This window comes from Myotis lucifugus, unplaced genomic scaffold, assembly GCF_000147115.1.
Source record: "Myotis lucifugus unplaced genomic scaffold, Myoluc2.0 scaffold_34, whole genome shotgun sequence".
Taxonomy (NCBI): Eukaryota; Metazoa; Chordata; class Mammalia; order Chiroptera; family Vespertilionidae; genus Myotis; species Myotis lucifugus.
The window spans coordinates 1409989-1422561 of NW_005871082.1; the positions used below are offsets into that span (position 1 = coordinate 1409989).

General features: G+C 44.6%; 1 protein-coding gene across 2 annotated transcripts in view; it reads left to right on the forward strand.

The window, feature by feature from the left end:
• Positions 1–12573, forward strand: part of NRXN3 (neurexin 3) — a 1457090-nt gene that overhangs the window by 146400 nt on the left and 1298117 nt on the right. The window lies entirely within an intron of this gene.

Consider the following 12573-nt stretch of genomic DNA (forward strand, 5'->3'; position numbering starts at 1 on the left):
TAAGAAACGACAGTGGGGAAAGTGAGTGTCCTACTACACTGGAATTTGTTAGCAATTGTAGTATAACTCTGGAGATAATAATTAGATAGGCTTGAGAAAATGAAGGACTGTGCCTCATTCAGTTCAGTGTGTGGATCAGAGTAGATACTCAATAGATGCATGTTGATTGAATATTAGTACTAAAAATGTGTACTTTTGGGGTGAGCTCAGATTGATATGCTGGGTCCTGCATGTAAGGACCAGATGGAGTACCAAGAGAGGCTAATACTCATTGATGGGTAATTTATAAAGAGATGAGTTTTTTTGAATAGTAAGAGAGGCTAATACTCATTGATGGGTAATTTATAAAGAGATGAGTTTTTTTGAATAGTAAATATCCTCAAGTGGAATCATCTGACAGGCATACACAGAACCTGTCTGTGTATCCCAGATGTACTTCTCTCTCTCTCTCTCTCTCTCTCTCTCTCTCTCTCTCTATATCTCTCTTCCTCTCTCTCTCTCTCTCTCTCTCTCTCTCTCTCTCTCTCTCTCTCTTATTAAACACCTTGCTCCAGAAGAATTTCAGGCAGCTTATAAGACAGTCTTAATGCAAATTAGCATCGTCAGAGATAAAAATGAAGAAAGATAAGCCTTCATCCAAAGGTTGATTTCTATAGTTTTACAGTGACTTGGCCTACAGATAAACTGACATGTAAGAGTAACTGCAATTTTTAATGTAAACTTTCTTTCAACCTCCTCTTCTACCAACCTCATATCTGATACTGTGAACATGCAGGGAAGCAGTCAGAGGCTTTGGCCCTGCTCTCTGGGAGTCCTGTGGGGTAGAGCTAGCAAAGGGCAGGTGCAATCACTGGGGACTGAGTGATACATGGAGGACTCATTGAACATTTTGCCCTCAGGATGTGATAAAGCAAATAGTTGGGTGGGCCTTCTCTGTTCTTTAGGCTGGGCTGCTCTTTGACAGCTACATGGGGCTTTGCTTACTCGCTCTCCCCCTGCTTGACACTGAGACAGGAAGAGTATGGCCTCTCTTCCCATCCTGCTTAATAAAATATTCCATTATTTTCTGGGCTACTAAAATATTCTGTTATTGCTGATCACTTCCTCCTCGGCTCAGTGTGTTTGTCACTGGCCGCAGTTTACATAATAACGACACAGGCTGCCTGCAGCTTGAATTGCCTTTAGAGTTGGTGCTGAGTTGGAGGGGGGTCTGGGGTATGCTGATGAATTCCTGTAGCCGCCAGGGCTGAGAGCCTGGCTGGGAGCCAAGTGCATTGTGGGCAGATGCTTTACATGCTGGGTTGACTTGGCTCAGCTAATATTCCTGGGCTCTGACCTGGAGCTGGGGGAGGGACACAGTCATTCACTCACCATGCACAAAATTATTGACTTAATGTCACGATGTGTAGGGCATCGAGTTCTTGGCGTACTTGGGAGTCAAACTCAGGGGTCCCTTTCCAAGAAGGGCGCTCTGCTGTTCACAAAGCAGGGGCTGTCCTGTTGTCTCATTTGTTTCTCTTGGGAGGGGAAAGAGTTTTATTCCATTTCACGAAAGAAGAAACTGAGACTCATGTTTTAAGCACCTTGCCTAAGATTGCACAGCTAGTGAGCAGCTGAATCATGATTGAAACTCTGTTTACTTTGCAGTATGTGCTTGTTCCAAGAACATTACACATTGTAAGGAAAGGCATGTTCAGGAAAGACTCTTTTATGAGACAAGTTAAGAGCAGGAAAGATTGGTTAGGGAAGGCCCTTCGGGGAGTGGAAATTAAGGAAGGCCTTGGAGGATGAACAGATGAAAAAGAAACCCAAGCCAAACTGGCTTTAACAATGAGGGATTATTGGCTCATGTCATTGAAAATATCAGGTAATATCACCAAGGTCTGGATTTTTTCTCTGTTCTCAACTCCTGCTGTATTGGTTTTATCCTCAGGGTCTGCCCTTTGCTGGGACCCTCCCCCCAGCAGCTGTAGGTCCTCCCCCAGCAGTGGGATGACTGCAGGAGTTTCCAGTCCCTACATGGTTCCTAAGCTCACTTTTTTTTTATTAGACCCAATTGTGGCTGGAAGAAGACAGGATTTAACAGGCCATTCAGCACCCTCACCCAGAGTGCATGGGAGAAACTAGCAGAGAAAGTTCCCCGAAGGAAAATCAGGCTGGGAGAAGGGGGAATAGATGCTTGGCAGCCCACCAGCATCCCTTCACAGAGGATTTAGAAGGACAAGAGGAGCAGAAATTCAGCGTGAGCAACGGTGACAACTTGGGGGTGGGGTGGAGTGGTGGTGGTGGTTCTGGGTCAGGAGTTATGATGCCAGCCATGCAACTCTGCTTTTGCTAGCTATGTCTTCCTCTTTAAAAAAATTTTTTTAATTGATTTTTAGAGAGGACGGTAGAGGGAGAGAGAGATAGAAACTTCAATAAGAGAAACATAAATCGACTGCCTCTTATACGCCTCCTACTGGGGATTGAGCCCACAACCTGGGCATGTGCCCTGGTAGGGAATCAAACCAGTGACCTCCTGGTGCATAGGATGATGATCAATCCACTGAACCATACTGTCTGGACAACAGCTATGTCTTCTTACCAGCACCTCTGACCCTAGGACCACAGTGCTGCAGCTTGATATCTCTTCTCTGGACCCCAGGTGGGTCTAGAATAAGGAGGGAGAAATGAATACAGCCATGGAGTGGGGTCATGTTAGTGTTGGTCCTTCCTCAGGTTGCTTCCTAGATTCCCTGTCTCTGCTCTGAGGCTGCACAAAGCCTGCCTCTTAATGGCCCATGGATGACCATCCTCTCCAATATAACTTGGGTATTAAAGGTTAGCAGCTGCTCAGGGATAAAGCAGGGTACAAGGATACAGAGAAATGGTCTCAGGGATTGGAAGCCAGTCGAATGGTCCTAAGAAGATACAACATTTGTCATTTTATTAACCCTCTACTGACCAATGTCTAGGTTTGTTCAAGGGTCTTATGCATCTAGGAGCACATGCTGAGGTCATGATTAGTAAGCTCTGTGATTGGCCCACCAAACATAGAGCTTGCATGGTTTTTCTTTCTGAGAAGCATCCTGGAGCAATCTTTCATGAGAAAGAATACTGTCCTAGGAGGAATCAGGAGACATGAGTTGAGTCTCAGCCTTGAACCTTCTGTTCCTCCTTTGACTTCTTTTTACAAGTTACTTTAATTTCGGAGCCCCAGTTTTATTTGTGAAAAGGGGGTACAAATTACTTCCAGGTTTGTGAATATCAAAAAAGAAAGTAGGCAAGAGCATACCAGACTGCTAATCAGCCCCCAGCAGAGAGTTTCTTCTCTTCCTTTCTCAGATAGAATTGTTTTACATTCGGGCTTTGTTGTTCTAGCACAGAAACCGGAGTTATGCATTGGAAGGTCCTTGCTGGCTGTGTTTGAGTCAAATGGAGTTAGCAGGAGCAAAGGGCTGCAGAAGCTTCTTGCCAGTTGATAGCATTACAGCCAGGATTTGAGGGGCATTGGGAGTCCTGAGCATAGACTCTGAGACCCATGGTGCAAGCATCCTTTGAGCTTTCCTCACCAGTGCTGCATCCCTCTGTGATGCCACACCACACCCAGGTACACTTGAGAATAATCCTAGATTCTATTTATTTTCCTCTGTTTTCTACTGCTCAGCCTCTTCATGCTGCCTTTCTGCATCCCATCACTCAACAAAGTCCAATCGATTTTATATTCAGGTCCCTCTTAAACCCCGCCATGCTGTTCATCCCCAACGTTCCAGTGCTGCCTCATCCCTCCTAACTGCTGCTCCAGTGTGCGTGGCATAAAGAGATACTTAACAGATGGTTGTTGAAGGAATGAGGAATGAGATATGAGACAGGTGAAATTTAGTGAGACGTTTAGGCTCTGTGTTCTCAAATCTCGCCTGCTTGTGATAGGCATGGGTTGGAATTTCTAGGAATATTTATTGGAAAGAATTAGGTCTTTTTGCCTTCAACTTACCATATGTCTGATGTCACCAATTTCCATTTTATGGAGATGTTTAACAAGTACCTGTCAACCAAGGTACTCGTTTCCACAGGGAAGATCTCCCCAAGTCTTTCCACATCACGAGGGAGATGCTATGCCCTTCCCCACTCCTCTGAGATTACATTTTGCCATCCTCACTTAGCCAGCCTCTGGGAAACCCGACCTAAGCCTGTGCCATGCTAGGAGTGCCCGCTTAGCAGCTTGGCAGGGAGGAGAGGCGATTTACTTACCCAATTGAATTACCTGTTTACACTTCTCATCTCCCAGGCATATGTCAGAACAAGAAGATAATGGAAGAAATTGTTAACACGGGATGGTACCAGTGAGTCCACATGCAAGAGAAACTTAGCACATAAAAATGCCTTTTTATTTGGTGGTGAATCTCTTTTTCCCCTGAATTGCCTTCCTCCCCTCCTTTGCTTTGCAACAAATTTTCCTTATAGTTAGTATCTTTGCTCAAGGTTCTTTCCCTCTGAAAACACCTTGCTGACAGCTCACAACTCTCTACTGGGTTGATGGCAGCCTAGGGACCAAAGAACAAGTCTAGTCTCTAAGTCAGCGGTCACCAACCTTTCGGACCTCATGGACCAGCAGTGGTCCACGGACCACCGGTTGGCGACCGCTGCTCTAAGTGCCTCTGAGGAGTGGGCTTTAGGATGCTGCAAGGCCAATATCTGCTCAGAAAATTCTCCTGACTAACAGTTCTCATGGCAGGAAGGGGAGAGAATGCCCGGTAGTTCTTATCTCTGCATGTTGTAGGAATGGAGAAACATGTCCAGCCAAAGTCTTAAGTCAGGATGAGGGTGGAGGTTTCTGGTGGAGTGGGATGGGGATTCCATCTCAGGTTGAGAGCTGTTTCTGAGTGGCTGTCCCACCCAACTTGCTTGTTTCTCAGCTATTAATAGGAACTATCAAAGTGAGGATGGATGACTTGCCTAAGAATATCTCCCACAATGCTCTATTTCAAGACTTGAAATTTCATCATTGGAGACCCATTCATAATACCAGGGGTGAAATATACATACATAAATCTCTTTAAAGCATCCCTGCCAAAGGTCATTCATTCAAGAAATACTTCTGGACCCAGGTGCTGGGTTGGTTGCTATAAATACAAAGAAAACTAAGTCATATCTTCAACCAAACAGGAGTGAACATTCTGAATGGTAATGTCCATCCTAAGAAGAATGAGCACAGGAGCTAATATAGATAGTGCTGACTCTGTGCCAGGTATTGTTTTATGTGCTCTATATGCTGGAGTCACTGCATTGCCACAATAACTCTGTGAGACTCTTATCCCTATTTTACAGGTCAGGAAACTGGGGCACTGGGTCATTCCATACCTTGTCTAATGTCACAGAGCTAATATGTACAAGGCACTGTGAGTGCAGAGAGAAAACAGGCAGAGTTGGGGAGCAGGACACACACCTGAACATCTCCGCTGGTTCTGGGCACACTCTCTCCCTAAATGGCCCTTGCTTTTTTTGAATTGAGCTTCATCCTCCCCCTTTTCTATAGTTTGGCTATTCTTGTGAAGGGAAAACATTCCTAACATCTTGGTATGAACTTTGCATCCAAACATTTGACACCTGAGATGGGCAAGGAGGCAGAGCCTGAGGAGGCAGAGGACACACTTGGTTTTCCCAGGGTCAGATCTGGTCCAGAAGTTTCAAGGCAGCAGTTAACACAATGACACAGAGGGTGGGAGATTGTCAGGAAGCTAGATCTCAGCTTCTATTTCCATTACACATTGTGACCCTGAGGCCTCTCATACTGATGACACACTATCAGGACTGTTTTTGTTATAAGTGACTCAAAACCCAAACCCAAAATGCTTTAAGCCAAAAGGGATTTTAGTGGGCTCCAACAGGAGGAAGTCTGGGGGTTATTCTGGATTGAGGGACAGTCTGACACAGAGTCTCATGTCATGTAGTGAGGTTTTAAGTTCTTATCTTTCAACTTAGTATACTTCTCTCCTCGCCTCATGATCACAGGATCGATGCAGCAGCTCTAAGACCTGCTCCGCTTGCTTCTGTCTGGGGTTGGGATGTGGGAGGGTGGCATTGGTATAAGAGCTCTCTTCCTGAATAATCAGAAAAAGAATCCTGGCCTTCTCTTTAATTGATTGCATCCCCTGTTGTTTCACTTGGAAATAAGTTCCTCTGTTGACTACCCTTCAGAGTGGTGGTGAGGTTGGGAAGTCAGCAGAGTAGCCTACTGTGGTTATCTAACTCTGAAGGAAGTGTCTCATTTTCTTTGCTTTGCTTGACCTTTGGACTTGGAACTGATACATGTGATCTGTGCACCTGGAAAAGTTTTCTATTCACTTTCTGCCTGTTTAAATGGGCAAAATGGCTGCCAAAAAGTGTTTTGACAATTATGAAAGCTTAGAAGTCCACAGTCTGCCATTTGCAAGCTGGAGAATGAGGAAAGATGGCGATGGAGCTCAGTCTGAGTCTGAAGCCCTGAGAACTGAGGGTTGGGTGGGATGGGGCTGGTGGCGTAAGTCTCAATCTCATTCTGAAAGACCTAGAACTAATGTTTGAGGGAAAAAGGTGGATGTCTTAGCTTCAGCAAAAAGAATGAATGGGCTCTTCCACCATCTTATTGTTGTACACATGCCTTCTGTGGATTGGATGGTGCCCACCCACAGTGGTGAGGGTGATTCTCTTTATTCAATCTGCTGAATCAGATGCTAATCTCTTCCAAAATCACCCTCATAGACACATCCAGAAGTAATGTTTCACCAGTTATCTAGGCACCCCTGAGCCCTGTCAATTTAACTCATGAAATTAACCATCATAGCAGCCATGTTTGGAAACCATCTCTCATGAAAGTATTCATTCTAGATCTTGCTGTCCTGACAGAGGGAGGCATTTGGGCTCCGGATACTTCCCACAAAGGCTGATACCCTGTGGAGTGGGTTAGTGTTTTTACAGATGACTTCACAGAAGACCTGGGCTGCAGTTGGATCCTGCACCGAAGATGGGAAATTGGCATGAAAGGATAATGAGAGAGTCTAGCTACTGTTTTGATTGTTCCCCAATCTGAACCAGGAAAAACTCAGTATGAATTGGAGAAGGGGAGTGGGGACCGTGATTTTAACAGTCAAATTGATCTGGAATTGTCAGATGGGTTAATTTAACCCTCAAATGAGGGTGATTTATCCCATGTATTGTAATCAGATAGTCGTCTAAGTTGTTCTCCATGAGCTCCAGTAAATCACTTTTAGTACATATTGAAAGTGACAATATTGTATTTTATCACCGAATTGCTGTCTTACAGTAATAACTAATGCATGTCATCGGCTTTGGCTCCAGTGCTGAATTACACTCACTTGGAAGCTCATAGATCCAGACAGGAGCTGTCACATCCTTTGCTTGGCCATGACCAGGCTCAAGAGGCTGGTAGGAAAACTCTACTGCTGCAACCTTTGTAGATTAGCCTAGTTCAGAGACACCTATGGTCTTGTAATGTGTGAAAATTTTCTTTAGCAGAATTTGGGTCAATATGAAACTGTATGGGCCTCGTAATTAGGTGAATGATAAGTGCTTTTATGACGAAAGGCAAGGATCTTATTTAAAAGAGAAATAAGACTGGCCAGGAATTGGGCTCAAATTATCTCTTACGTGGGCTCCTGTTACAACTTTGTAACTGGTGTTAGCACCAGTCAGCTGAAAACCATCCTGTCAAGCAGCCCCCACAGTGATCTTCCTGAGATTCAAGGACAACCATGCCAGCCCCTTGCTTAAAACCATCACAACCTGCCATTGCCTGTGGGATGTTGTCTACATTCCTTAGCTTAGCCTACAAAGTTCCGCATGATCTGGCTCCTGCCCACCTGTCCAGCCTCATCTTGCACTGCTCCGATCTTGAATTTTCTATTCTACCCACACACACCATTCTCTGCTTTCCCACACCATTGCTCATGTCCTTTTTCTGCCTGGATTGTGCTCCCCAAGCTGCCCCACACTGTCCTTCTTTGTTGTAGAAGATGCACCCCAAATATCCCCTCCTGTAAGCATTGGCACATGCTCTTAGACTGTGCTCATAACAGCCCGGGAGTTTCACTCCTCTCATCGTTTCTCTTGTCATATTGCATTATCATTACTTATTTATGCCTTTAGCTCTATCACTGGACAGATGATGAGATCCTTAAAGGCAGGAACTTTTTACTTATTTCAGAGAGCTAGGGAGAGGGAGAGAGAGATAGAAACATCAATGATGGGAGAGAATCACTGTTTGGTTGCCTCATGCACGCGCCCTCTGGGGATCAAGCCAGCAACCTGGGCATGTGCCTTAACCAGAATTGAGCTGTGACCTGGCTCTTAGGTCAATGCTCAACCACTGAGCCACCGTGGCCAGGCAGGAACTTGTTTCAATAATGTTGGTATCTCAACCAATCAGCATTTAATTGATTGGCCCAGAGATGCTCAATAAATGTTCGTAGAATTAATGGACTTGTGAAAAATACCTCTTTAGGTTGTACAGAAACACAGAAGCAGTGGGGACTTAGAATTTTTACACTGAATCTGAGTTTCCCTTTCGCTAAGGCCGTGGTCGGCAAACCGCAGCTTGTGAGCCACATGTGGTTCTTTGGCCCCTGGAGTGTGGATCTTCCATAAAATACCACGTGCGGGCGCACACGTACAGTGCGATTGAAACTTCATGGCCCATGCGCAGAAGTCAGTATTTTGTGAAAGAGCCATATTTTGTGGAAGAGCCACACTCAAGGGGCCAAAGAGCCACATGTGGCTTGTGAGCCACGGTTTGCCTAGCCGCAGTTTGCTGACCACTGCAAGGGATGGGGTTTCCTGTTTTGATGTTTCATACCTAACTTGCAACTAGTGTGATTATTCACTGCACAGGTGATATTTACATGGCTCTGAGACAAAAGCCTGGGTGAGGGCACAGAGATATATTAGTGGCAGGGCTTGGAGGTTTTTTTACATTTAGCATTAAGTGAGAAATTAAGCAAGTCTTCACACCGATGAATTTAAGTTCTGCTGTATTTCTGGATGCCTTATGTTAGAAATCATGTTGGATGATCATTGTTGGTGGATTTGGAGATGCCAAATCTCACTGAGGGCCTCAGACCATTTGCCTTCCGTTTCCTGCTCCCATCCTGCCTTAGAAATAAGGAATCTGTGGGTAAGTCTCTATGGAGCCAGTGGTAGGTGAAGGGAGTACACATTTTCCCATTTCTAGTCAAAGCTCATAAGCTCCTTGAGAAAAGTGTAAGGTGTCTGAGCCCAGAAAGTGGATCTCCCCGTTTGTACTGCAAATGTTTTGAGGGGATGAGGGGCACCTGTTGTGTGCAGAGTACTCAACTTATGCTTGTGAGCAGGTGAGATTTTTAAAAAAAGGATGAAATGGTGTCATTAGCCCTAAGGTGACCGGGAAGTCTAAGCAGAGAGATAAGGCAGATGAATATAGGAACAATATTTTCACAGATTAACTTGGTTGGTTAGTGGATTTTCAAACTTACTGAAATTATAAAATCTACACATATTTAAAAAAATCTCTAAACCTTTATGACACAGTCAAATTCTCATGATCTTTGCACAGGAAAGGTAATAAAGCAAAGTTTACACCAGTTTGCAACCAGTGATTCATGTCTCTGTATACCAGTGCCAGACTTTTGAAATAAAGTTAAGAGGATGTTATGGGAGGGATGCAATAAAATTTATCCATCTCTTTCATCATTTCTTTTTTTTTTATTAAATCTTTATTGTTCCGATTATTACATTTGTTCCTCTTTTTCCCCCCCATAACTCCCCTCCTTCCAGTTCCCACCCCACCCTCCGCCCTCACTCCCCACCCACTGTCCTCATCCATAGGTGCACGATTTTTGTCCAGTCTCTTCCCGCATCTCCCACACCCCTTTTCTCCCCAAGAATAGTCAGTCCATTCCCTTTCTATGTCCCTGATTCTATTATAATCACCAGTTCATTCTGTACATCAGGTTATTTATTCACTTGATTCTTAGATTCACTTGTTGATAGATGCATATTTGTTGTTCATAATTTGTATCGTTACCTTTTTCTTCTTCTTCCTCTTCTTAAAGGATACCTTTCAGCATTTCATATAATACTGGTTTGGTGGTGATGAACTCCTTTAGCTTTTCCTTATCTGTGAAGCTCTTTGTCTGACCTTCAATTCTGAATGATAGCTTTGCTGGATAAAGTAATCTTGGTTGTAGGTTCTTGGTATTCATCACTTTGAATATTTCTTGCCACTCCCTTCTGGCCTGCAAAGTTTCTGTTGAGAAATCAGCTGACAGTCGTATGGGTATTCCCTTGTAGGTAACTGAGTTTCTTTCTCTTGCTGCTTTTAAGATTCTCTCTTTGTCTTTTGCTCTTGGCATTTTAATGATGATGTGTCTTGGTGTGGTCCTCTTTGGATTCCCTTTGTTTGGAGTTCTCTGCGCTTCCTGGACCTGTAAGTCTATTTCTTTCACCAGGTGGGGGAAGTTTTCTGTCATTATTTCTTCAAATAGGTTTTCAATATCTTGCTGTCTCTCATCTTCTGGTACCCCTATAATTCTGATGTTGGTACGTTTGAAGCTGTCCCAGAGGCTCCTTACACTATCTTCGTATTTTTGGGTTCTTTTTTCATTTTGCTTTTCCGGTTGGGTGTTTCTCGCTTCTTCGCATTTCAAATCTTTGACTTGATTCTTGCGCTCCTCTGGTTTGCTGTTGGGAGTCTGTATAATATTCTTTATTTCAGTCAGTGTATGCTTACTTTCTAGATGGTCCTTTATCACACCATTGAGGGTCTCATTAGATTTCCTGTACAACTCATCAAGTTTATCGACAGACTCTAGAAGCCTCTTGAGAGACCTCAAAAGTGTGGTTCTGAACTCAATATCCTCCCTTGATAGTTTTGTCCTGTTTCTTTGTCTCCGCATTTTTTACGCTTTCTTGGTACACCCCCTAGTGGTCTTTGTGCGCAGTCTTGTTGTAGTTAAGCCTTGATTGTTATAGTTAATACTAGAGGGATTTGACCTCCAGGCCGACTGGCTGTGATAATCAGCTGTGTTTGCAGTGGAAGAACTTGTGTCCTCTAGGGAGGTGCTAATCTAGCCTTTGCCTGAGGCTATCCGGCAAATGCCTCTGTGCAGGGCTTGGGCGGGGCGGGTCCCACGGGATCAACAGGGCGGAGGAGGGAGCAGTTATGGCTGCTCTCAGTCAGTCCCCAGGGGCTCTGCCTCTCTGTCCCAGCAACAGCTGCAAACCTCGGAGGGACCGTAGCCAGACAGTCCTGCTTCTCCCATTTGAGTCTGGGTCCCTAGAGACTCGCCCGGATCTGGAGCTCTGAGTCTGAGGCTCCCTCCGGATTGAAACAGACAACCGCGCCCTCAGCCACCAGCCCGCACCGCGCGGCACTCCGCACCTTAGTATTTTACTTCAGCACTGCGCCTCCTCTGATTCTCGGTTCCTCCTAGTTGTAGAACTTCCACTCAGCCAGCCTTCCTGTGGTTCTGGATGATGTCCGTTCCGTCTTTTAGTTGTATTTTTGAAGTGGTTGTTCGAGGCAGCAAACTCCAGCGTTAACCTATGCCGCCATCTTGGTTTCCTCCCTCATCATTTCTTTACCTAGGTCGCCAAGAATCTAATGCGATCATGTCCTTTCTCAAGGTAAAACTTCTTGCTGATCACCTTCTGGCGCTAACACAGTGCCACTCCAGGGTGAGGAGGGAAGAGTAATGTGTAGGCAAAGGAAGAGCTAGGAACTAAATTAAAAATGGATAGTCTCACCTAAAAACTATGAATTTCAAGATCACGCATAGGTTCACCTCAATTTAAGGAATACCCCGTGGACCTGAAATATGATCATTGAATTGCCTGGACTGGCCAGAAAGGCATCGATAGCCTAACTGTTCAGAGTCCCCAGGACAAGGGTTCGGCTTTCACCTGCTCTGGTGACATTGATATTGGGCCAGTGCTGCAGGCAGAACTTCTTGGTCTTATGTCAGGACCTTCCAAATGGGTTTGCAGGAGTGGAGTCTGATGTTGGAGAGTGGAGGCATCAGGAGAGAGCACCCTTTACCTCCACAGGCAAAGACTCACCTGTGCATGGCTGATAGGGAGAGGCAAAAAGGAGAGCCCAGCGTGGGGGAACCCAGTACTCCCACCTCCAGATATTATCCTTAGGAAATGCAATTCCATTTATATGCTATACCTGCATCATTCAAAATAGTGACCAGTTAAAATCATCCTACAGGCCCAACAAGAAAAACATAAAGAGTTAAATTATGATGTCTAATATCTGGAATATTAACATGAATATTGTTAATAGTTAAAGATAGATAGAATATTTCTTTCCATAAAATGTGAGCTTGGTTTTTAAAAGTATCTCTATCCATCCCTAGAAAAAAGTCTCTGAAGAAACACATTTTTAAGTGGTCTTCTCTGGATACCAGGTGATATGAACCTTTCTGGCCAAGTGTTTTTCTATAATGGCATAGTATTACTTTTCTAACCATAAGACAACGAATGAACAGCAGCTGTTTCTACTGTGGCATGTTAACCCCATGCAGAATTGCAGCAGGGGCAGGATGGAGGGCTGAGCCT